Raw genomic sequence first — 24,196 nt, 5'->3', positions numbered from 1 at the left:
GGCCCTTTTGTAGGATGCTTGTGTCAGCTGGAGGGTCAGATATGGTGCCCAGTTTGTAGTCCTCTGCAAACTTGTTCAGACACAGTCCTTCCATGTTGGCCTGTACCTATGGGAAATATATACCAAACAAGGGAGGTCCCAGGACCGAACCTTGTGGGATGCCCGTTGTAGCTGGTTTGTAGTCTGACATGGCTGCAGCATTTCTGACCATGTCAGTTCTGTCCTTGGGCTGGTTTGCAACCCATCTACTGACATAGGGGTTTATATTTAAGCTGGTGAGCTTATCTATAATGAACACGTGGGGTATTGTATGGAAGGCTTTTGCAAGGTCCAGATAGGCTGTGTGGACCACATTCCCCTCATCAATGGCCTTGATGACTGTTTCAAATGAGTCAAACATGTTTAAGGGGCAGGATCTGCCCTTAAGAAAGGCATGCTGGGTAGGGTCCAGTGTCTGTAGGTCCCCAATATCTTTATTTCTGAGGCCCATGATGATCCTTTCCATAGCTTTGCAGACCAAGCTTGTCAGGATTCTGGGGTGATAGTTTGCAGTATCCATTCAGGCACCACCTTTGTGGAGAGGGACCACTGTTGCTGTACACTGCTCTTTGGGTACATATCCTGTGGTAAGGCTGAAACTGAGCAGTAGTGTTATTTGGTGTTCCATTCTTCTTGGAGTTCATGTTGGACACAGCCCAGGACATCATCTCGTACCATTGATGCTGTGTGTTTTGCTTTGAAGATGCTGGCTGTTACCTCAGCATCTGCAATGTCAGGGGGCCAGCACTCTGCTGGGATAGATATTTGGCATTTTGGTGGGGGGGAGTTTGCACTGAACCTGTCAGGTTGGATGTTGGCAATGTGTGTGGGTTTGGTGTATTGTTTGCAATATTTGAGTAATTCAGAGCATATCTGTGAATTCCCACCAAGGTTCCTACCATCAGTTAAGAAAGCCTTGTGATTATCCTTAGTGTCCTGTACAATTTGTATCCTCATAGGTTCATAGGTTCATACTAGGCTATCTGCCCTAGGGCATTTATAAGCCTAGCCAGAGTGTGTATGACTATGTGAATATTATACCCATTTAGGGTTTACTTTACTGTGCCTCTGTCTAGACGTGACACAGTGATGACCCCCAGTGTAAATCTACAATCTCCCATCCACTTGGCAAGATTCCTGTTGAAGAGAGTCAGTGAGGGGCTCTGCCTAACATGGACTGGGATTCTGTTCCAGAGTGTAGGGAGCCTCTGGGTTATGAATCTGTCCCTCCAGCACTCCCTATTTATTTATGTGTTGAGGTTGACATCTCTCGTGGCTCTGATGGATTTGGATTTTCTGAGGTGGGGCATGTCCATTAATTCTGTATTGGACATGGCCTTGTACATCGGGCATACATCGCCTCTAAGTAGGCAGTATGTGACTGCATACAGCTGGGGTGTCTTCAGCCAGGCAGCATATGACAAATGTTTGAGACCCTTTATCCTCTTGGTGAGGTACTTTTGAGGTCTTTCTAACTGCTGCAGGTGTCGGGTAAGGTACATCCCAAATGGGGCATTGTACTCAATTATGGGCCTGATAAGAGAAGAGTATAGGGGCACAATGACCTCTCTTCATGTAGATGTGAATCCTTTCATGATAAGGTGGCCAATATAGAAGGTCTTCCTAGTCACGTTGACAATGTTAGTGTCACATGAGAGGTTACTGTCCACTTGTGTCCCTAGGTCCCTGATTACTTCTTCAATACGTAATGGATTACCACCTATGTGGTAATTTGTGAGTACCTTGTTTGGTATTTGGAGAGACATTCATACTCTCCAGTGTCTTCAGGAAGGCTGATTGGGGTTCCTGGGTTTAAGAGGGTGGTCTGTAGCATGCTACAAACTGTACAGCAGTTTTGCCTACAGTTAGTTGCACATGGATGGTCTCCGATGCTTCGTGCATTGTCAGTAACCTGAACGTGTGGGTATCTTTGTTGAATATGGATACTCCCCCTCCTTTTGTGGTTTGGTCCAGGTTTTGGGGCTAAAAAGCATGATATGAGGTATAACCTGGTAGTGCTGGGGTGCTCTCAGGAGCCTTGATGCAGGTTTCCGTCACTGCACAGACATCGATGTTCTCCATACTGGGGAGGGCCTCGAGAGCGTGCATCTTGAGGTTTAGACTTCTGGCGTTGAGCAGCATTACCCTTATGTTTTTTCCACTTATGTTTTCTAGGGAGGTGGGTTTGTCTTTTCAGCCTTGCCTACAAAAGTCACTATGGAGGTGGCAAGAGCCTTAGCCAATATCCAGACGTCCAGGGGTGACAGGTGCAAGCCATCCCTGGCAAAGCAGCATGGCTTGTCAAGCATGTCATCCCAAGCAGACAGACATTGGATCCCCTTGGAATGACACCAGTAATTGAGCCAATTGTTAAAGCTGATCATTCTGTGTTTGTACTGTGGCATCATTCTTGGTGAGGGTAGGATGCTGCTCAGGGTCAGAGTCATACCGGCCTGGGCTACATAATCAGAGAGCTCCTCTATGTCTCTTTTCATGTAGTCCAGGGAGGTACGTTTCAGGTCATTCACACCAGCATGCACAATGACTGAGTCATATTTGTACTTGCTTTGGAGTAACCTGTATGCTTGTGTTATGTGGCAGATTGTAGCAGCCTACAGGCAGCTTACTGTACCCTTTTCCTTGTTCAGTCTGGTGAGCGGGACATCAGTGTGTCTGACTATGGAGTCACCTATTACAAGTGTATCAGGCATGTTGTTTGTCCTTAAGGGCTGTGACTGTTTGGCACACCGACTTTGTGTACTATGTGTTGCATGTGCTATGTTTGGAGGTAGTGGTTGCTTGGGTGTCTGCTTTGGAGGCCTCTGTTGATTTGGTGGATTTTTAATTAGAGCCTCCGGGAATGTTTTTGTATGTTTATGTCTTTGGTTTGCAGTTGTGATAGGTCTATGTGAGACTGGGTTTGTGGTGTGTGTGGTTACCTTCTCCTCCTGACTAGTTTTGACAGTACTGAGTTGAGAGAGCTCAGCCTCCAGTTTGGATAAATGGTTGCATCTCTCACTTATATTTGTATTTCTTGGGGGGAGGAATGGGTTGTCTGTGTACATGGGGCAGGTGTAACATTGCCTCAAGATTCACAGATTCAACATGTTGTAGCTGGCCTTAGTGGATTTTATGAGTGGCCATATTTTATTGCCATAATACTGATCAGAGATTACTTCACTTTTTGGGTTTGCTCTATCATGTAGTAGCTTCCTCATTCTCTTGCATGGTTTGGTAATGGCTGGGGTCCACCATGCCAGATGCCTGCGTGTATGGAATTGGGTCTTGGTTTTATTTGGGATTGCATAATCCATGCATTCCTGAAAGTGTTCATAGAATGCATTTATAAACGGTTCTGAGGTGTGGCCCATATTTTCCACAGGCACAGGGCCTTTAATGGATTCCACATCAGTTTGGAGGAGTGCAACATTTGCTTTACACGTGTTTTTCACTGTGGTTTTCTGGCCAGGGACTGTGGTCAGAATGTGAATATCCAGTGTGATTACTCTATGGTCTGATCTTACCAGTGAGGGATACACTTCTCATCTGGCCATAGAGTACCCATGTTGCTGATTATCACATCCAGTATGCTTACCCCTCTTGTGGGAGTGGTAAGTTGTTCCTGAGCATTTTGGTTTATGAATTCTAGGAACCTTTGGCCTAGGGTGTTGGAGCTAGAATAATGCTCCCAGTCTATGTTTGAGTATTTTCAGTCACCCAATATAATGTTGTTTGGAGAGCTTGATATGTTCATGTGTTCCAACGTAGGCCAAGTGCAGTTCCTGGCATTAGGAGGGTAGTCTGTAGCAGGCTACAAACTGGGAGGCAGTTTTAGCCACTGTTACTTGACCATGGATAGTCCATGCTGCTTCTTGTTGTGGTACCAACATGGGGATGTGGTTATCCTTGACAATTATTGCTAGTCACCCTCATTTTGTAGTTTGTTCCATGTTTTGGGGCTGTAAAGCACGGTATGAGGTGTAACCTGGTAGTGTTAGGGTGCTCTTGTGAGCCTTGACCCAGTTTTCTGTTACAGAACAGATATCAACATTCTCCATGCTGAGGGGAGTTTAGACTGCATGCATCTTGCAGTTTAGACTTCTGGCATTGGGTAGCATTATGTCTAGGTTCTTATCCCTTGTGATACCTATGGAGGTGGGTTTGTGTTTTGAGCCTTACCTATTCAAGGCACGGTGGGGGTGACAACAGCCTTTGCCAGTATCCAACAGGCCAGGGCTGATAGGTGCACGCCATCCCTAGCAGGTGGAGCATCGTGTCTTGCTCAGCATGTCATCCCAGGCTGGCACGCATTGGATCCCCTTTGACTAACAGCAATACTTAAGCCAATTATTGTAATTGATCATCTCGTCTTCATATTGTGGCATCATGCTTGGTGAGGGTAGGATATTAGTCAGGGTCATCAAGTTTGCATATACTACATGGTGTTACATTGCTTAACACATGGCAATCATGCCTCAGGTGGTGCTGCAGGGCTGTCTATGTTGGATGCACATACTACACTCCCTGTACATGTTTGAAAGCAGGTTGTGTTAACTTAGGCATCCCTTTTACTATATGTGTGAGTCAGAGAGAGGTATCATTTCCAGGGTTCCTACTGAGCCAGTGTATGTGCTATGCGTTGCCGTTTTGCCAAGGCCAAGGCATACTGGGCATGCATCCTTCTGCCTACTGGGGCAGGCTCAGGTTGTTCCTCCTCCGAGTCACGCTCTGCCTGTGATTGGCTTGGCAATGGTGGGGGGCTGTTTGGCTCAGCCCTATGCTGGTCCTGCTGCAGCTGTTTTCGCAGAATCATATTATGTAGCATAGCACATACCATGACAATTTGGGTACATGTAGTTGATGAGTACTGCAAGGCTCCACCAGATGTGTCCAGGCACGGGAACCGTGACTTGAGCAGCCCAAACACACGCTCGATTACATTTCATGTTTGTGCGTGTGCCTCATTATGGCGTTCTTATTCAGGTGTGTGTGCATTTCTGATGGGTGTCATCATCCACGGCTCCAGTGCGTAGCCAGAATCTCCCACTAAGTCACCATGTGGGATGTCCCCATTGGCAAATGTCTGGTACAGCTGCGTCAGATGCCAGATATGGGAATCATGGTAGCTTCCAGGGCAGCCAGCACACACATTCATTATTATGCCCTGGGCATCACACACGACCTGGCAGTTGATGGAGGGGAAGCCCTTGTGGGTAATGTAGGCCCTACCCCACTCACCAGCTGGTGCTTTGATGCGTATATGCGTGCAGTCTATTGCACCCACTACCTCAGGGTATTCCGCTATTTGTTGGAAGAGATGCATATTGCTGGCCAATACCTCACGGGAACTGGGGAAATATACATGATCACCGACATGTGCTGACATGGCATCCAGGAACTGGTGCAGTACCCTGGATGCTGATGCCTGTGATATCCCCATCATATCACCAGTTGGTCTCTGGAAGGTACCTGTTGCTAGTATTCTTAGGCCAACACATACCTTGGTTTCCACTGGGATGGGTTCCCCTCTGTTAGTTCTGTGTGTGAGGCGTGGCCTGCACAGCTCAACAATTTGCTGTAGGAGGTCTCTGTCCACTCTATAGCGCTCCACTATCTCCAGCTCATGTAACCCTGGTAGGTGACCCTGGGCCTGTACACTCTTCTCCGTCTCCTCACTGTGGGTTGTCCAGCAGCATTTGCATAGTCACCACCCTCAGCAAGTTGCATATGTCTCCTTATAACAGCTATGGCAGTCCCTAGCATTTTTAGTCTGAGTGAAGCTTTTTCAGTTTTCACTTCTAATAGCTTACTCCTCTGTTGCAGTGTCTCTTGAGAGAAACATTCTGCACTGTCATTTGCAGAGTTTTAAGTGCTGGGCTGGGCTACTGTTCTGCCTGTGTAATTGCCTTCTGATTGTTTTCACCTGCTAGCTCTGCCAGTAATCCCTGCTAGCTTCCTACAATTTCTCATGCTTCCCTTTTCCCTTCTGTTTCCTCAGGGGGGAGCGACACGCATACCAGCAAAAACACGCTCACAGCGGCTAACATGCATGCACACATGCTTAGACGGACTAGAATCTGCTTATTTGGGTTAAAACACTCGCACACCAGTGCAAACAAGCTTACAGGTGTTTAAACAGGCTCCTACATGCGTATTCTGCCTTAAACGAGCGCACTCACGCTTACACATGTGCACTCTAGCTTACTCGTGCCTACCAGCGTACACACGCACGTATGCACGCCCTGCAAGAAACTTTAGTGTTATCCATAGTGTACACCTTCCATTTCTTGGCTTTCCCATGCCTTCTTGTTGACACTCCTCTTTCCATGATGTGTGACTGACATCTTTCACATGCCACTGTGCTCCAATGAGCTGCTTTTCTTTCATACATTCCCCCCTGTGATGTCACCTATCTCCTACTCTGTTACTCCCCCTTATCCTACTCCTACACTGCACGGAATGTGCTCATTTCCTATGTAACAGTACGATTCACTATCCTACCACTCATTTACATAGGATCGCCTACTAAAGCTTAGTTACATGTCTTAAACTCAGCTTCCCCCCCTTAGCAACCCCTACTCGGTGGCCATGTTGTTTTATCCTGCTATTCCCTTCCATTGTAAATTCATGCTTTGCATAAACCCACGTTTGTGTGGTGCTGCTCTATGTTTAAACATTATGTTTGCATCAGGGTACGTTGCCAGTGGCCACATATTTGGCCATTGGCATGCTGCCTGGGACATTTGCAACCTTTATTTGGAGCTGACAAGGCTCCATTGTGTTATTTGCAGAACGGTACTCAGTTATCAACTGAGTACATTTCTGCAGATAACACGGCTCTTACACGGGCAGGTTTCTGCTTGCTGGATTGCAAAATTACCTCATTTGCATACCTTTCAGCTGCAAGTGAGGTAATTAGCATATCCACGCCCTGTCTGTGTAAAAGCCGTTTAGGTGCTCTCTTACATGCACATTCAGGCTGTTCCTGGATCGCGATGGCTGCATGGAGTCTTACACTACTCTTAGACTCTGTGCAAGCCATCGTGAATCCTGCCGAACGTCTTCCCCCATAATGCCTTTTTTAGGCAATGCCAAACTGAAAGTGCTTCCGACATAGCAAATCAAAACCAAGAAAATCTAAAGGTATTATTGCTCATTTCTAGGAGTCTAAACAAAAAATTCCACTCCCTGGAAGCTTTCTTTACCCTAGGGAATGCTAACATCTGTGCAGTCACTGAGACATGGTTTAAAGCTGCAGAGAGCACACCAGTAGTGCTAGGTTATAATGCCTTCCACACATTTAGGCCAGCTACTTTACAGGCAGGGACTAAAGGTGGAGGTGTCTCTATTTATATCAAAGATAAATATACTTCAAGGCTGGTCAAACAGGACAATGCACGTGAGCTGCTCCATGTTCAAATCAGCATAGGTAAAATCCAATACCACTTCCTTGAAAGCTATAGGTCCCCCTCTATGACCCAGGAAATTCATACCATGTATTTAAACTTATTAGAAACACTAACCATCCAACCCAATACCATATTTATGGGTGACTTTAATTACCCCACTATTAACTGGGAATCCTATATGACACCAAACATACATGCACAGAGATTTCTGGATTTTGTAAACTCAAACTCCCTGGACCAGATAGTCAATACACAAACCAGTCAATTTACCAACCAGGGGTGCAACCACACTGGATCTGGTCCTCACTAATATGGGAGAGTGCTGCACACCCCCTACTGTAATGCCTTCCCTGGTAACAAAATGGTCTCCTTTAAAGTAAAAATAAAACATGGGCCCCCAGCTAAACAAGGAATATTCACAAACTATTCTAAGGCTAACCTCCTGCTATTAAGTGAAAACCTTGTTAAATTTCAATCCCCCATAAATCCTGAGAACACTGCTGCCTATGCAAAACTGTTCACAGAAACCCTTTACAAGCATGTTAATAGCTGCATAGAGGCAGCTGTACCCACCTGGAAGAAGTACAGATCTACTTGAAAAAATAAGCCACCCTGGTGGAATCACAAAATCAATAGGATGTATAACAGGAGGAAGAAAATCATGGCAAAGATTAGGAGGTGCAGCACCCAGCAGGATAAAAGCACTCTCATCAAAGTAAACAAACAACTCAGAGGACAAATAAAGCCTACCAAAGCCAAATTTGAGGTAAGTTTGGCCTCCCAGGCCAAAGACAACTGCAAAGCATTCTTTAGCTATGTCCGCAACCTCAAAGTCAATACATAACTGTGTGCAGAGCTCATTGTAAATGGAGCCACCTATACTGAGCCAGAAGACATAGCAAACCTCCTGGGTGGGTGATAAATTCAGCTCCAACCTTACACCTCTCTACCCCTCCATCTTCCCTTAGGAAATATCATCAAATATAACTCCCCTACTATCACTAGGCAACAGGTACTTAATGCTCTCTCTAAGACCAAGAACACTGCATCAATGGGCCCAGGCAATATCCCAGGATGCCTTCTAAATAGCATGAAACATGACCTATCAGGGCCTCTGGAATTACTATTTAACTGTAGGCTCCAAACAGGTTTCATGCCTCATGAATGGAGAAAGGCAACAGTCATCCCTCTGCACAAAGGTGGGCCATCTATAGACCCTGGAAACTACAAACCCATAAGTCTCACTAGTCTTATATGTAACGCCATGAAAAGAATTATCATGGAGATGATCAATAGAGATATAGTAAACCTCCAGACACTGGTCCCAACCCAGTCTGGTTTCGTCAAGAGGAGATCATGCCTGCTCAACCTGGTGGACTTCTTTGACAAGTTCACCAAAGCAATGGATGACAGCAAAATCATTCACACTGCCTACCTTAACCTGGCCAAGGTATTTGACATAATACCCCACTCGGGCATTGTTGACAAACTCAGGTGTTAAGGTACAAACCCGTATGTCACCCAGTGGATAGCCAACAGGCTCACAGACAGGACCCACGAAGTTAGAATTGGGGAGTCCTCCTCTACAAAGAGGCCAGTCACAAGTGGAGTCCCTCAAGGATAAGTCCCTGGACTGCTCCTTTTTGGCATTTACTTATCAGAAGTCAAAGCCAATGCCAGTGGTCTCTGGCTGACTAACTTTGCAGATGAATGCTGTCACTGAATCTCACACTGACACAAATGTTCTCCAGGAGGGGCTGACACAGACAAACAACTGGTGTCAGAGCCAATGGACTAAAACTAAATGCCAAGAAATGCATAATAGTATCCTTTGGGAAGTCATCCATCCCTGGTAACTATCATATTGACAACACACCCCTTAGAATTAACCCAGTAGTCAGGGACTTAGGGGCACACATAGCTAGTAATCTAGCCTTTGACCATTATGTGTCAACAGTGGTGAGGAAATCATTCTGTACTGCACAACTTATAAACAAAGGTATGTCATCTAAGTCCAAGGAAGTCATTGTTCCACTGTATTCGACATTCATCAGACCTATCATTGAGTACAGTGCCCCCTTTGGTATGTACCTAACCAGGCATATTCAACAATTGGAATGTCCACAGAGGTTCCTCACTAAAATAATATGGGGCATAAGTAAAATGTCCTATGCAGACTGCCTGAATGCCCTATCCCTGTATTCTGTCTCCTACAGACTTTTGAGGGGAGATCTATGCCTGGCATACAGGGCATTCTCAGATCCCACTCTGATGAACCTCCTGCATATCCACAAAACAAACAGCACCAGCATTACCCATTCTAAAGACTTACTTTGCCTGTGATATAACTAAGTCCTGCTGGAGAGATAAGTATGTATCCCAGAGACTATCACATCTATGGACCAGGCTCCCCATCCATGTGAAGCAGAGTTCCTCTCTAAACCAATTCAAGTGTAACTTGGACAATTGGATAGGCACCTATGCCTCTAAAGGACACAGGTAACCTAAATGATTCATTTTCCAAACCCATGCTTACACCTATCAAGGGTATCAGAACTTGTCAGAGATTTGGGATGCATGGCTACGCTTAAAAAGGCCCTTGTGATCGTTAGCCTAGTAAACATCTATGAACCTATTGGATGGAATGAGATATCTCAATCTATCATGATATGGCTCTTTTTAATGTTTTTATCTATCTATATGTAAGGTTCCATTTTGTGATTATACCTTTCAACCTCTTAGCACAAGAAATCTGGACAAAACCTAAAATAATGGGGGCAGAGGTCCAAAAATATGGACATATTTTTAAATACTGTAATGACAAACTTAGAAAGTTGCTAGAATAACAAGATGTATGGTATGATGCATTTCCTGGAGGCTACGAAGTCTGAAACTCAAATGTATGTCATTATTTAGTGACTTCAATCCTAGTGATTTTCCGGAAAACCACAAATTTTATGAGGAACAGTCCAAAAATATAAGGCAAAAATCTGGACATTCTGTGGAAGTCTGGACAGTTGAGAGATATGTTTGTGATACATGAAATATCTTGTACTGTCAGTTTATAGAATGAATTTTGAGAGTAGTGGTGCTGCCAAAAATCATGAACCGACTTCCCTAATTGTGCAGTACAAGTTATTTCATGTATTGTACAAACTGAGCACACATATTCCTTTATCCACTGTCAAAATATATTTTTTTACATTAAGGCAGTGTTTCCCTCTCACTTTAGCACATTAAGAAAACTGAAAACAATTTATTTTCGTAATGACAGATGATCAATGCCATGAATCACTGGATAGATATGCAAGAACAAAACACACGGGGCATGCGATGAAAACATTCAACTGCAGTCTGGTTATTTTGAGGTATGAACCTGGCGGGTGACAGCTTACATAATTGGATGCAGAGTAATATCTCTTCAAACTACAACTCTACAAGAATTATTGCAGTTTTGAAATATCATTTTGATTCAATATGCGCTTACTTTAAGATTACTTTTATATAGATATATATATATATATATATATATATATATATATATATATATATATATATAATGATCGCTTACATGTTTCAACAAAACTGAGAAAATGGCTTTTTCTGAGATTGCAGCACAGTGGGGATAAGAGTTTAGAGAATATTCCCTTTTCCTCACTGTAGTGCAATCTCGGAGTGAGAATATAAAAGTAGGGGGTGTGGGGGGCCCAGCCCTCTTGCCCCCCTGCATAAACATGATTACTGTTATTGTTTTTTTTAAATCTTATCTTTTTTTTTTGCAGACTTCCGCGAAAGTGTGCTCGACCATTTCAGTTTCGTTGAAACGTGTCGTCAGTAATTAGTCCTAGATCCATATACACACACACACATACACACACACATATATATATATATATATATATATATATATATGAGAACACTTCACAATGCCGAAATCTGGAAAGATCAAATTTCATATGGCCGAGATCATCAGATCGAACTTTCGGAATCCAGACATTGTGAACGGAGATCTGCATACAGCGTGGAATGGGAGCTTTCCCTTTTCCTTGCTGTGGTGCAATCTTGGAGTTGGAATATTTAAGTAGCATGGGTGTGGGGGTGCAGGGGGGCTTGCCCTCCTCAGAAACATTTAAATTGTTGGGGGGGTTTGGATTTGTTTCGGAAATTCCGATATTCTGAAACATCGATCATATCGTCTTGATCATATGAAATTCGATGTTTTGGAATTTCAAGATTCTGAAGTGGCTCCATATATATATATATATATATATATATATATATATATATATATATATATATTTATATTATTGACTAACAATGGAGCACGGAGTAAATGCAGTGACCAGATGTTGGTGCCGCACATCACAGGGGATGTACAGGTTCTACCAGCTACCACTTTGACTACAACTTATCACATTCGGCAGGCACCTTTTCGCGATCAACTGCAGAGCAGGGGGTGCCAGAAATAAAAGCCTTCCGAGGAGGAGGAGCAGCAGCCATTGACCATCAAAAAGATGTGGCAGCAAGGGAGCATACGCTAGTATGGAATATTTTGCATAGGGCACTGACTGAGACTGAAAGCAAGGTGTTGAACAAAGGTATGTCGTTTATTCCAGCTAATAAAATGACAGTAACTGATAACGTGCTGGAATTAAAAGCTTTTACATGTAGTATAATGTTAAAGATGGAATTTGGTGAAGCTGCTAGTGATACTACTGGTATTGATGTTTTTAAGAAACCAAGTGGGTATATTCCTGCTAACAATACATTATTAGAAGCCTTTGAGAAAGTTTGCATCAGAGAAATATATAATCTTTATGACATTAATGGTTTTGGTAAATGTTTCAACAATCTTAATAAAGAAGAAAGGGCAGCTTTGGACTGTTTACGGAATGATGCCTTGATTTTCATGAGACCGGCGGACAAAGGAGGGTCGCTGGTAATAATGGACTATTCTTTTTATAGGGATTCTGTGTTTAATATGCTTGATGATACCAAATTTTATTCTAAGGTTGATCTTCAGCAAGTTCAGAGATGTAATGTTTCAATATATAATGCTCTGTATGAATGCTTGCAATACCATATTATTGACTTGGTTTAGTTTCACTATTTTATTGTTAAGAACCCAGTGATTCCAATAGTACAGGGTCTCCCTAAAGTTCACAAGAGCCCACTGCAGCCACCTATGAGACCCATTGTGTCAGGGAGGGGTTGGTCCACGGAAACTCTATCCATTTATGTTGAATGACATCTCAAATCTGTACTTAGAAGGAACAGCACTATTTTATTAGACACCAAACAGTTCCTGAGGGATCTACATTCATTCACTAGTACACATGAGAATGCAGGTAGGCTTTTGCTGGTTACTATGGATGTACAATCCTTATTCATCGTCATCCCCAGTGAGGTCGGAGTTGAGTATTTCAGAGAGTATTTGTTAGGGGATGGTATGTATGATAGGCAATGCATTGATTTCCTTTCATTACTCATGGAGCTCATTCTTGAGAATAATCTGTTTATGTTTGAGGGTGTATTGAACAAGCAGTTGGATGGCGTGGCCATGGGCACTTCTTGTGCCAATGGCTATGCCAATATTGTCATGGCCTTCTGGGAGACGGCACATCTCATGGGAGAGTATGGTAAGCACCTGAAGTTCTATAGGAGGTTTGTAGATGACCTTTTCCTTTTATGGGAGGGGGATGAATCTACTTTTGCACCCTTCTTTTCACATCTGAATGGAAGTACCCCTTTTCTGAGATTTACAATGAAGAGTTCATTTGACTGGGTTGATTTCCTGGATGTGAAAGTGAACCAGAGGTCTGATGGTTGTTTTGAGACTGAGATACATAGGAAGGATTGCTATAGGAGCAGTTACTTGCATAGAACAAGTAGGCACCCCCAGCATATTTTCAAGAATATTGTTAGGGGGCAATGACTCAGAACATCTAGATTAACAGTGACCAAGTTAAGTTTGAGGGTGAGCTTGATGAGTTTATAACAAGGTTCCTACAGAGGAATTATGCTGATAATGAGCTTCAAGCTATTTTAACAGAAGTACTGGATAGTTGGAATAATGAGGGGAGACCTTATTTTTCTGAAGCTGTATTGCCATCATCTATGGTAAGGGATAGTGCTCAATGTATGAGGATGTCATTTACTTATTCCAGTAATGTCAAAGCACTACAGGACATCTACCACAGGAACTGGAATGTTTTATGTGCCGATGATGAGGTTAAACGGTTAGTGGTGGAAACCCCGAAGTACAGTTTTAAAAATAAAAAGAACTTGAAGAGAATATTATGTGGACCTCAGTTACAACTGGGGGTAGCACAGGCTTGTGCTGTGAGTGACTGTGGTACTCTCCCTTGCAATGGATGTAATTTCTGTGCATATAAAGACACCAGTGGAGAATTTAAGCTCCAGATATGAATAGAGGTTTAAATCTAAACTCTCACCAAATTGTAATAGTGTCAACATTGTCTACCTGGCCCATTGTCTGGCCTGTGTGTCATTCCATGTTGGTATGACCACCAGGAGACTTAGGGATAGAATGAAAGAGCATTGCTATGACATAGGGAGATTAGCGTAAACAAATGCTTTGGCGAGACATGTTGAGAGGCATGGAGACACACATAGATTTGTTTTTATCGTCATAGTCAATGGCAGAGGTGGAGATATGAAATTGAGAGTTGAGACCAAAGAACTTGAATGGATTGTGAGACTTAGGGCTAGTACAGGGAAGGGACTGAATGATAAAATAAATATTAAGCCTATTTTGTTAGGCAGGGATTTGTTTAAGTAGTTGTACTTACATATGTTTACTTGTACATCTCTATGCTATGAATTCTATTTTAAGTGCAATTTGACTTTAAGCTTTTTTCAGGTGACACAGTGAATCTCTTGACAGTGGTAATTTTTATGTTGTGTGCCTTTAAATGAAGGTGGGTATTTTATCAATTGAGTTGTTCTGAAATGGTATAAAATGTGGGCTTTGTTCTGTTTTTATTGTCTGATGAAGTGGCTTAGTCCACGAAAGCACTCATCTTTGTCTTGTGTGGAATAAATTGCTTTTATTTTTCTACAGCCATGGCGTTTTGCTTCCTTTGGTTATTTTTATACCATTACCACTTATTTTTGCTTTTCTACATATATATATATATATATATATATATATATATATATATATATATATATACACACACATATATATATATATATATATATATATATATATATATATATATATATACACATATGTATATGGATTCCTATTACAAGAACGAAAGTTCACTACTTCAAACTTGTAATAGGAAGCCTCACTTCTGCGAAAGTTCACTTTAATGAAAGTGAACTTTTGCATAAGTGCACTTCACCGCAAATACAGCAGCACAGTGGAGGACATAAAAAACAAGCTATGTCCTCCACTATGGTGCGATAGTCACGGACCTTAGGGTTAGGGAACGAGTTAGGGTAAGAGGATAGTTAGTAAAGCTATCCCCTTACCCTAACCCATGCCCTAACCCTAAGGTTCGTGACTATTGCGCTATAGTGGAGGACATTGCTATGTCCTTCACTGCACTGCATTCGTCACGGAACTTAGGGTTAGGGCATGGGTCATGGTAAGGGGATAGCCCTATGGGCTATCCCCTTACTATGACCTGTGCCCTATCCCTAAGGTCTGTGAGTACTGCACGGAAGTTCAGTGCAACACTCATTAGTTGTACTAAACTTCACGTAAGTGCACTTTCGATTAAGTGCACTTTCGCTGCAGTGAGCATTCCATGCACTGTTTTGAATTAGTGAAAATTCGATCTAGTGTATGGAACCCATATATATATATATATATATATATATATATATATATATATATATATATATATATATATATTTTGACACATGTATAGACACACACACACACACACACACACACACACACACACACACACACACACACACACACACACACACACATATATATATATATATATATATATATATATATATATATATATATATATATATAAAACACTAATTAGCCCACTTACTAAGTCAAACAAACAAGGCAGTATTTCATTTCATCAAAATGCAGCTTTGTTGCAGATGGCATATATCACTAAAGTTTTCATAAAACATATTCAATAGTAACTAAAACACATAACTACTACATTGCACAAAATAAACTAATGCACTAAATAACACATTCATAACACTGCACACACTATAATGTCATTCAGTGCATTGGAAAAATGCTTTATTTCTCAGTTAAAACCCCAGTGTAGATCCAAACGCACACAAATCTCAGAAACCAGAATCCATGCAAAGTCGTCATCTAACAAAGTGCCGTATCAGCATATATGAACACTCCAACACAGTATACAATGAAAGAGTAACAATAAAATGTTTTAAGGTATGTTCCTTCAAAGTGCAGAATTTCCTCATTGGACTAAATATTTCACCAGAAGCCAAATGAAGCCTCATCTCCTTCTTCTGTGCTTGTTCCTTCACTAGATGAGCCATTACACTACCAAGATGCACAGAGCAATGTCCAATCAAGTAATTTAAACATTTATGCCATCCTTCAACTAGAGTCTGTGGATGAGGAAGACCATCCTCTGAAACAGCAAACACAGATGCCAAACGTGGAGGGAAAGTAAGTGGAAAATGCGGAAGATCTCTGAACCTACTTGAGAACTTTATTTTCTTACCAAGCACATAAACTTGATCAAAATAATTTAATAAATCTGAAGCATACATCAGAAGAGCACTGCTGGGCTATGTGAAGGCACCTGGGATACCATCAGCAGGAAGAAACACCAAACACTCCATTCACTTCATTGAAAGGTGAAATACAGACTCTGATGAGTTAGTGCAATGAGAATCCTAATGTATGCACATGTTGCCAAATAGTTTGCATTAAATGGGAAAGCACATTACTACTTGGAATATTACAACATAAACCTTTAAGGGCAGCAGGCTAAAAATCAGTAATAATAAATTGTGGAACTGATTACTCTATTTGAGCAAACAGTTCAGCAATAGAATTCCTCATAAGATTCTAACAACAGTAGAACTTATACAGCACGAGCACTGTCATAAAAGGGAAATTCATGCATTTGACATCTAGTACAACATAGGCATGAATAGAATATAATACTCTACACGTCCTCTCAACAAATACATCCCATCCATGATATACACTGTGTACATTGATAAATCTCTAATATTTTCAGCGTTAAACAAAGTAATTTCTCATTAGATATACGGTAGAACAAAAAAACTGCAGCCATGCTGTGGCCATAGACTTGGATCAGTGTCACCAGCAGAGGATGCACACATTTGACAAGAAACATTGTTTACATTTAACACAATGCAACTGTTTGACATAGTGCTTTACATGACAGCAATTATAAAACAGTTTCTTTGGCCATCACACTGAAAATGTCACTTATAACCTTGCAGGGGAAATCCCTACTTTAAACCTAACTTTAATGGCTGATACAGCAATGTTTCTCTCCATAGTCGTACAACCAAGCATGCAGTCATGACTATGAGATTTTTCCAGTATATCACCACTACTACTGAACAAGGTAATACCAATACTTCTTTTCTTTAATCTCATGCTCCATATTATAGAGGGGCTGGATGGAGAGTTGATAAAATCACCAAGGAAAGGAGAGTGGTATTGCTGGAAGTGAATTCATTCTCAAGTTTCATCTAAACAATCCTATTTTGGTTTGTGATTTACTGTAGAGTTGACTGGTAAGAGAAGTTTTATTTGAATTTATATTTTATTTTTGTACCACTGTTTTTCACTGTTTGTAGGAAGGAATGGATAGCTTGTAGACATGAAGATTTATATTGATTTATATTTTGTTATTATACCTTTAATTTTTACTGCTGGCTGTTAGAAAGGGATACATTTTAGGCAGGCAAGCTCTAGCCACCCCAATGGGCCTAGTTAGCTATAAATTCACACAGACTGCAGAGAGGACAATCCAGAGCTTATCTAAACAATCCTATCTTGGTTTGTGATTTATTGATCTTTACTGTTAAAAAGAGGTGTGACTGCATGTGATAGTGAGCAGAAGCTACTGTGTAAAGGAATTATAGGTTTTGTCTGACTTTCAGAACCTGTACAGTCAGAAAAACAACTTTACTTGTATATTGCTTGTATGACCTTTCTCATAGAAGTTGATTTAAATTCTCTTTGAACTCTGGTTACTGATTTTGATTATTCTTTTAATTATTTGTGTAATAAATTCTATGCACATATAAAGGTAACACCTGATAACACTGGTGATCTGTGTTCCTTGGGTCAAAAGTTGGATGATTTGCTTCCAGTTATTAGAAGTAAATCTAAACTTACTGATGATGATTGCGTTTGTGCAATTGGCATGGCTTGGAGAACTGCTGTTGCATATATTAATGATTGAACTAGTGAAACAAATAATGTTAAGCAAAGGGCAAATAGAACACATTTCGGAAATGATGTGTCGATTGTTTGTAAAGATCATCCAACCCATATGAAACAAGACAATGCCCTCGACAGCTTTGGAATTCTGGATGGAAGTATTCAGCAATGTGAGAATTCAGATTGTTTAGAAGGAAACAAAAAAATAAAGGAAGAAGTCCCCAACAAACAACAAGGAAGAAAAAGAAACTAATAAATGTCTGTAAAATAAAGAGAATACCTACTGTGATGAACGCGCCCTGGCCCAGCAATCAAGGATCATCAATCCTCACCACTAACACTAGGGAGGGAGTCTCATATAAGAGGAAATGATAACAAATACACACAGTAAGGTACAATTTCCCTTAAGTGCACACAGAGATCACAGTCAGTCTGGGGCTGGTTGCACCCTTGCTTCCCAGGTCCCCAATAAGACTCCCCACTGGCACAGCTATAGGGTCCAGATCTCAGCTGAGCTGGCAAGCTAACCTCCAGTACCCTCTCTGTCCCACCAGTGCTTCATGTCCCTGCCCTGGTAGCTGACACACCACACACACTTTGAGATAAGTATGTATACAACTTCACAGACACTCCTGGGAAAGGATGACAGATTCTCCAGCTGTGCCCCTTTACCCAGACTATACGTTAGTAATTTCTGCCACCACCAGCTAATACTTATCAGCTACCCAAAGGCCCTTAAAAGGGTGCCCAATTATTACTGTGCAATATTATTATCCAATTGGTAATGTGACTAATTAGTCTAAGGCTTATTAGAGTGGCTTATTACAATAAACTCTATAAATATGCAATGTACTCTAGAGCTTGCTTATCTCTACACAAACTAGCCACATATAAAAGGTTTTAAAATATTTAATAATAAATAATTAAAAACACAAGACAATACTACTACGCCACAGTGATATCCAAGAGTTCAGAGATCACACAGAAACTTAAAATAATACAGTAGGAAAGTTCTGATATAACAGAAAAACACTTGTCTAATCTTCTTCTAAGTTCCTAGCTATTACTACAAGAAAACATACTTCTACGATACTACTTACATAAGACAACAGGCAGAGTGCTGATAAGTGGGATATCAAGATCAAAATGCTCACAGTCTCTCTCTGAACAATAGTTTTTAAACTCACTAACAAACATCTTTGCTTGGCCCTCCCAAATTACATCATTTTGACACTTAGGTTTTCCCAGTATACACATTACATCATTTTGACACTTAGTCTGGAGTTCCCAGGCAAAAAGGCTACATTACTTAGCAATCTAACACCTGCTCAGGAAACTACAACAATAAAAGACATTTCATATGTACACTCTAGCAATTATTCCTTAAGTTAAGACAATAGAAAGAATGTGTTCAGCCAGCCACTTCAGCACCACTATTTAGATCAAAAGGGTATACAAAACATAATTTAACTTCAAAAGAACAGATGTGAAATGCTTGGCTTAGCTTTCCTTACAGCAGATGGCAATGTTGCTACAATCTTGAAGTTCACATTTTCCAGTGTTTTATTTCATTTAAGAAACAAGGCTGTATTTTACATTTATATTTACAAATGATAGAATTATGTATCAAATTATATTTGACTAAGCTGGCAGCCTTTGCCCTATTATGTAACAAACAGATTACAGGGAATAATAACATTTTTCTATCAGAAAACCTTCAGTCTATAGAAAAAGGCATATTTTTTTAAAAGAGAAGGTAGAAAAAAGAGGCAAGGGGCAGGTGTAAAGGAAGACATCAAAACTGAACATAGAAGAATTGAAGAACACTACTGTAAGAAAAAAGAAGAGAAAGACAGATGTTGACTACATGGCTCAAGTTGTGGATGTGCAAAGCCAGCTGGATGAGAACTTTATGCTTGCAAATTTAATATGCAATGAAAACAGTGGGATTAATAAGACTAATAGTGATGACCATTCCTTTGTAACAATTGATAGAGTAGATATTACTGCATTAGAAGTTGTAGATTCTTCAGCTCTAAAAAATATATTCTTGTAATTGGAGATTCAGTTATTAGAGTAACTGATACTTAACATTTGTAGAGAAAATAATGAACATTGAATAGTGTTATGCTTGCCAGGAGCAAAAATAGAAGATGTGAGACAAGCTTTGGAAAGTCTTAATGTAAGGAAGTACGATCTGTTTTTATTCATGTTGGTACAAATGATCTTATGTGCAAGGACTCTCTGACTATTATTAGGGAACTGACAGCCCTCTTAGATAGTATAGCTTCTACTTGTGTTAGAACATATTTTTCACAAATCACATATAGAAAAGATAGTCAGGTCACTGTGAATGAAAAGATTTTTTGGGTAAATACCTACATGGAAAAAAATGTCCCGTTTAAAAATGGAAATGTGTAGAGCACCCAAGCCTAGTTTTGGGCGCATGTGTTCAGACAGGATGGAGTGCATTTATCAATATCAGGGAAGAGAATATTTGCAGCAGATATTTTGCAATATTTGACAAACACTAGGCAAGATTTTAGCCATGTCAAAAAAATCAACAGTTCACTAATAGCAACATTTGATGTATCTCTGATGGTTGTTAATGCTAGCAGCATTAATAATATTTTTTTTTTATTGGAAAAGCTGCTACATTTCCACAAGATTGATGTTGTTATTGTTTGTGAAACATGGTCAAAGAACAATGAGTGGAAACCAGTTCTGTCAGGGTATAAACATTTTTACTGTAACAGACATTCTAAGAAAAAAAAATAGGTGGAGGTGTTATGATAGGGATTAAAGATAGTTATGAAACCTGTGATTATTACATGTTCAGTGATAACACCAATAATATAGACTGTGTAATTGTGGCAGTAAAGCCAACCCAGGAACATATAACAATTGTTGGAGGAATTCATAAATTTCTTGCATGAAACACAGGAAGAAAATAATAATATTAGCTGGGGACATAAATTTACCAGAGTAGAGTGGAATAATATGGATTCAACAGCATGAGTAAGGAAATTATTCACAACATATGCTCAGGAACAACAGTTGCTTCAGATTGTAAAAAAAAAAAAAACTACCAGGGAATGGAACATACTAGGCATTGTTTGTGTTCCTAAAGAAATTACTCCATGCCAAGTTTTACCACTATTGATGTGCAGTGATTATGGGGTTGTAAATGTCAATTTGTTGTTAGATAATTCTGCCAAACTGAAATCTAAACCAAATCATGGAGAATTAATTACAGATTATATGTAAGCAAAATAGACACTATGTAAAACTAACTGGAGTAATGTGTTCAGTGGAAAAAGTACAGATGGGATGTGGAAAGTTTTGAAACAGAGATTGTTTTGAGTGCAAAAAAAAAATGTTTAACATCAGGATCTATGCATACAATGTCAGGGGATATATTTCCATAAGAAAAAGATACCTGATTAAGATGAGAGACAAGAAATATAAGAAATGGAAGACAGGTCAAACTACAACTTTGAAAACTGAAATAAACAAGTTGGACAAGCAAATTAAGCATAGCATGAGACAAGATCAAGACAAATTTGAAGAAAATGTATATAAAGATATGGAACATAAGAGGAAACCTTTTTATAAATACATAAGATGTGGAAGGAGTAAGAGCATACAAATTGATAAACTGTGTGTAGAGTCTAAAATTTATTTTTGAACACAATAGATTATAGATATATTTACAAAATTTTATGCAAAACAGTTTGACTTCACAAAGGGGATGATAAGTTGTCCTAGTGACATCCAAGTAACCTCAAATACTGGAATCAAATTAGATTATATTGAAAAAAGAAGTGCACAAACTGGATCCAAACCTCAGGGAGGAGATGGAATTAGTTATAATGACCTAGACACTTCAGCAAGAATTTATAGTGCCAATATAATAACAGCTATGAATGGAAAATTGTGCTGTGATGTAATTTATATAGATTTAACTTCATCATTTGACAGGGTCATACACAAACCACTGATCAATAAATTAGAACAACTAGGTATTGATGTACTCTTCATAAGATGGATACCTGCATGGTTTACAAATAGGACATGGCAATTATCACACAGCAATCTGACAGGTGAAATTCTTGGTTACAATCAGGGTGTCCCACAGGAATCTGTCCTAGGCTCTTACTTATTTAGATTGTATCTTTCAGACCTAACATTTTCATAAGAGGTGTTCTACAGTCTATATGCAGATGACCTGAAATTGGGTGAACTGATTACATGTGTTACAGCTAAGGCATGCCTGCAAAAGAACTTGATTAAATTGACCATTTGGGCACAGGAGAATAATATGCTGATAAATACAACTAAGCATATGAGATTTGGGAGACATAAACTGAAAGGTGAATATTTAATACAGCATACAGTGTTTGAAACTGTAGATTCATTTAAGGACCTGGGATATGGATAGAACCAGCTTTGAGTTTTTCTAATCATATCAACCAATTGGTTATTTATTTATTTATTTATTTATTTATTGCATTTGTTTTCCAGGAAGGTCCACTGGACCTAGGTGAGCCCATTTTCAGTGGAGGTCTAGGGAGAAAAGCTCTGCATGCAATTAACAAGTTGATACAAATACAAATACAATTACATACAGAGCTAACATGTAATAAAGTAACAAGCTTGGCCATACAATTAACAAGTCAAGCTTGGACATACAATTAACAAGTCAGATCTGAATACAAATACATACCAGAGCTAACAGGTATAATGCAGTAACCAGCTTGGATATAGTATGAGCAGAAAGATTCAGGTTATTTATATACATAATAATCATTTACAATATGTAAAGTAGTTAGCAATTGTTAAAGGACTTTATGCAAATAGACAGATAAGATGTTAAAGACTGCTGAGGGTTTATATAAAATGGGATGACAGTTTTAAGATGTTAACTGTTAGAGATTTGAGGCAAGAGTAGAGGATGATAAAATAAATGTAAATGTAAAATAAATGATTGTCAAGGCAGGGTGATGGCTACAGTCATTAGTAATGGTGAGAAGTAGACAGAAGACAGAGTAAGATTGATTGGGGTAAAGTAACAAGTAAGGTAAGTATGATTCAGATTATAGAGAGAGTTAGTTGGCACATCAGCAAGCCATAAAGAAGTGGGTTACAGTAGGAGGAGCAGTCTTTAGAGAGCGTTATTTTGGCACAAACATAGCCAGCTAGAGGAGAGATGTTGTCTAAGAGATTTCTTAAATAGAGCAGGATTACAGATGGAAGTGATTAAAGATGGGAGGGTGTTCCAAAGTTTAGAGACAGTAAATGAATAGAGCATTTGACCAGCTGGGAGAGCGTTTTTTTCTGTTTTGAGCAGTGTTTTCTTTTCTGATCTGAGAGGTCTGTTTTGGTAATACAAAGACAGTAAGGAGGAAAGAGGAGAGCAAGCTGTTGGTTTATATATAATTTTATGTGCAGTGGTTAACTGTAGGTAGTTGAGATTATGTGGTAGTTCAAGCTAGTCTAGTTGATGTAAAGAGGAAAAGTGGTGTGCAGAGAATTTTGCATTTGTTGCAAATTTGGCAACCTTATTGTAACATACCTGAGTCAAGTTTGATTTTCAGAGAGGACTGGTGAGGATAGGGGTACCATATAGTAGGGATGGTAGTAGAAAGGAAGAGGCCAGAGCCTTTTTTGCAGTGAGGTTAAGGAAATAGTTGTGTCTATACAGGGTGCCCAGTTTCTGATATGTTTTTTTTAATGTTGCTGTGGATATGGAAATCAAATGTTAGGTTTTCATCAATGATGACACCTAACAGTTTGCTGCTAAAAACAAATTCTATGATATTATTATTTTGGGAGTAGACAGAGGATTCATTCTTGTTGAGAGTGGTAGTTTTTTGGGGAGAATAATATGAGTTTAGTTTTGTTGGGGTTAAGAGAGGGATGGTTATTTGACATTCAAGTTTCAGTAGATGTAAAGGCTTGTTGGGTTACTAGTTGTAACTCAAAAGTGGATTTGGCAGTGCAGATGATTGTAGAATCATCTGCATATTGGATCACGTTGCCTTGAGTAAGTGTTTTTTGGAAGTTATTAATAAATATGCTAAATAGAAGGGGCGCAATATGGATCTTTGGGAAGGGTGAATAGGATTGCTTCCATTTTGTTGATTGTTGTATACCAGAGAGATAGTTTGAGAACCAGTTCAGGGTTGGGATTGAGATACCTAAATTAGAGAGTTTGGTGAGCAGAAGGGTATGAGATACTGTATCAAAGACATTTGAGAGGTTGAGGAAGAGTGAAGAGACAGTGAAACCAGCATCACGAACCCTATTTACTGTGTTCATAAAAGAGATCAGAGCT

The sequence above is a fragment of the Protopterus annectens genome, chromosome 2.part1 (genome assembly GCF_019279795.1).
Source record: "Protopterus annectens isolate FY-2018-M chromosome 2.part1, PAN1.0, whole genome shotgun sequence".
NCBI lineage: Eukaryota > Metazoa > Chordata > Ceratodontiformes > Protopteridae > Protopterus > Protopterus annectens.
The sequence above is the reverse complement of the archived record's forward strand: the minus strand, read 5'-3'. Positions refer to the sequence as shown.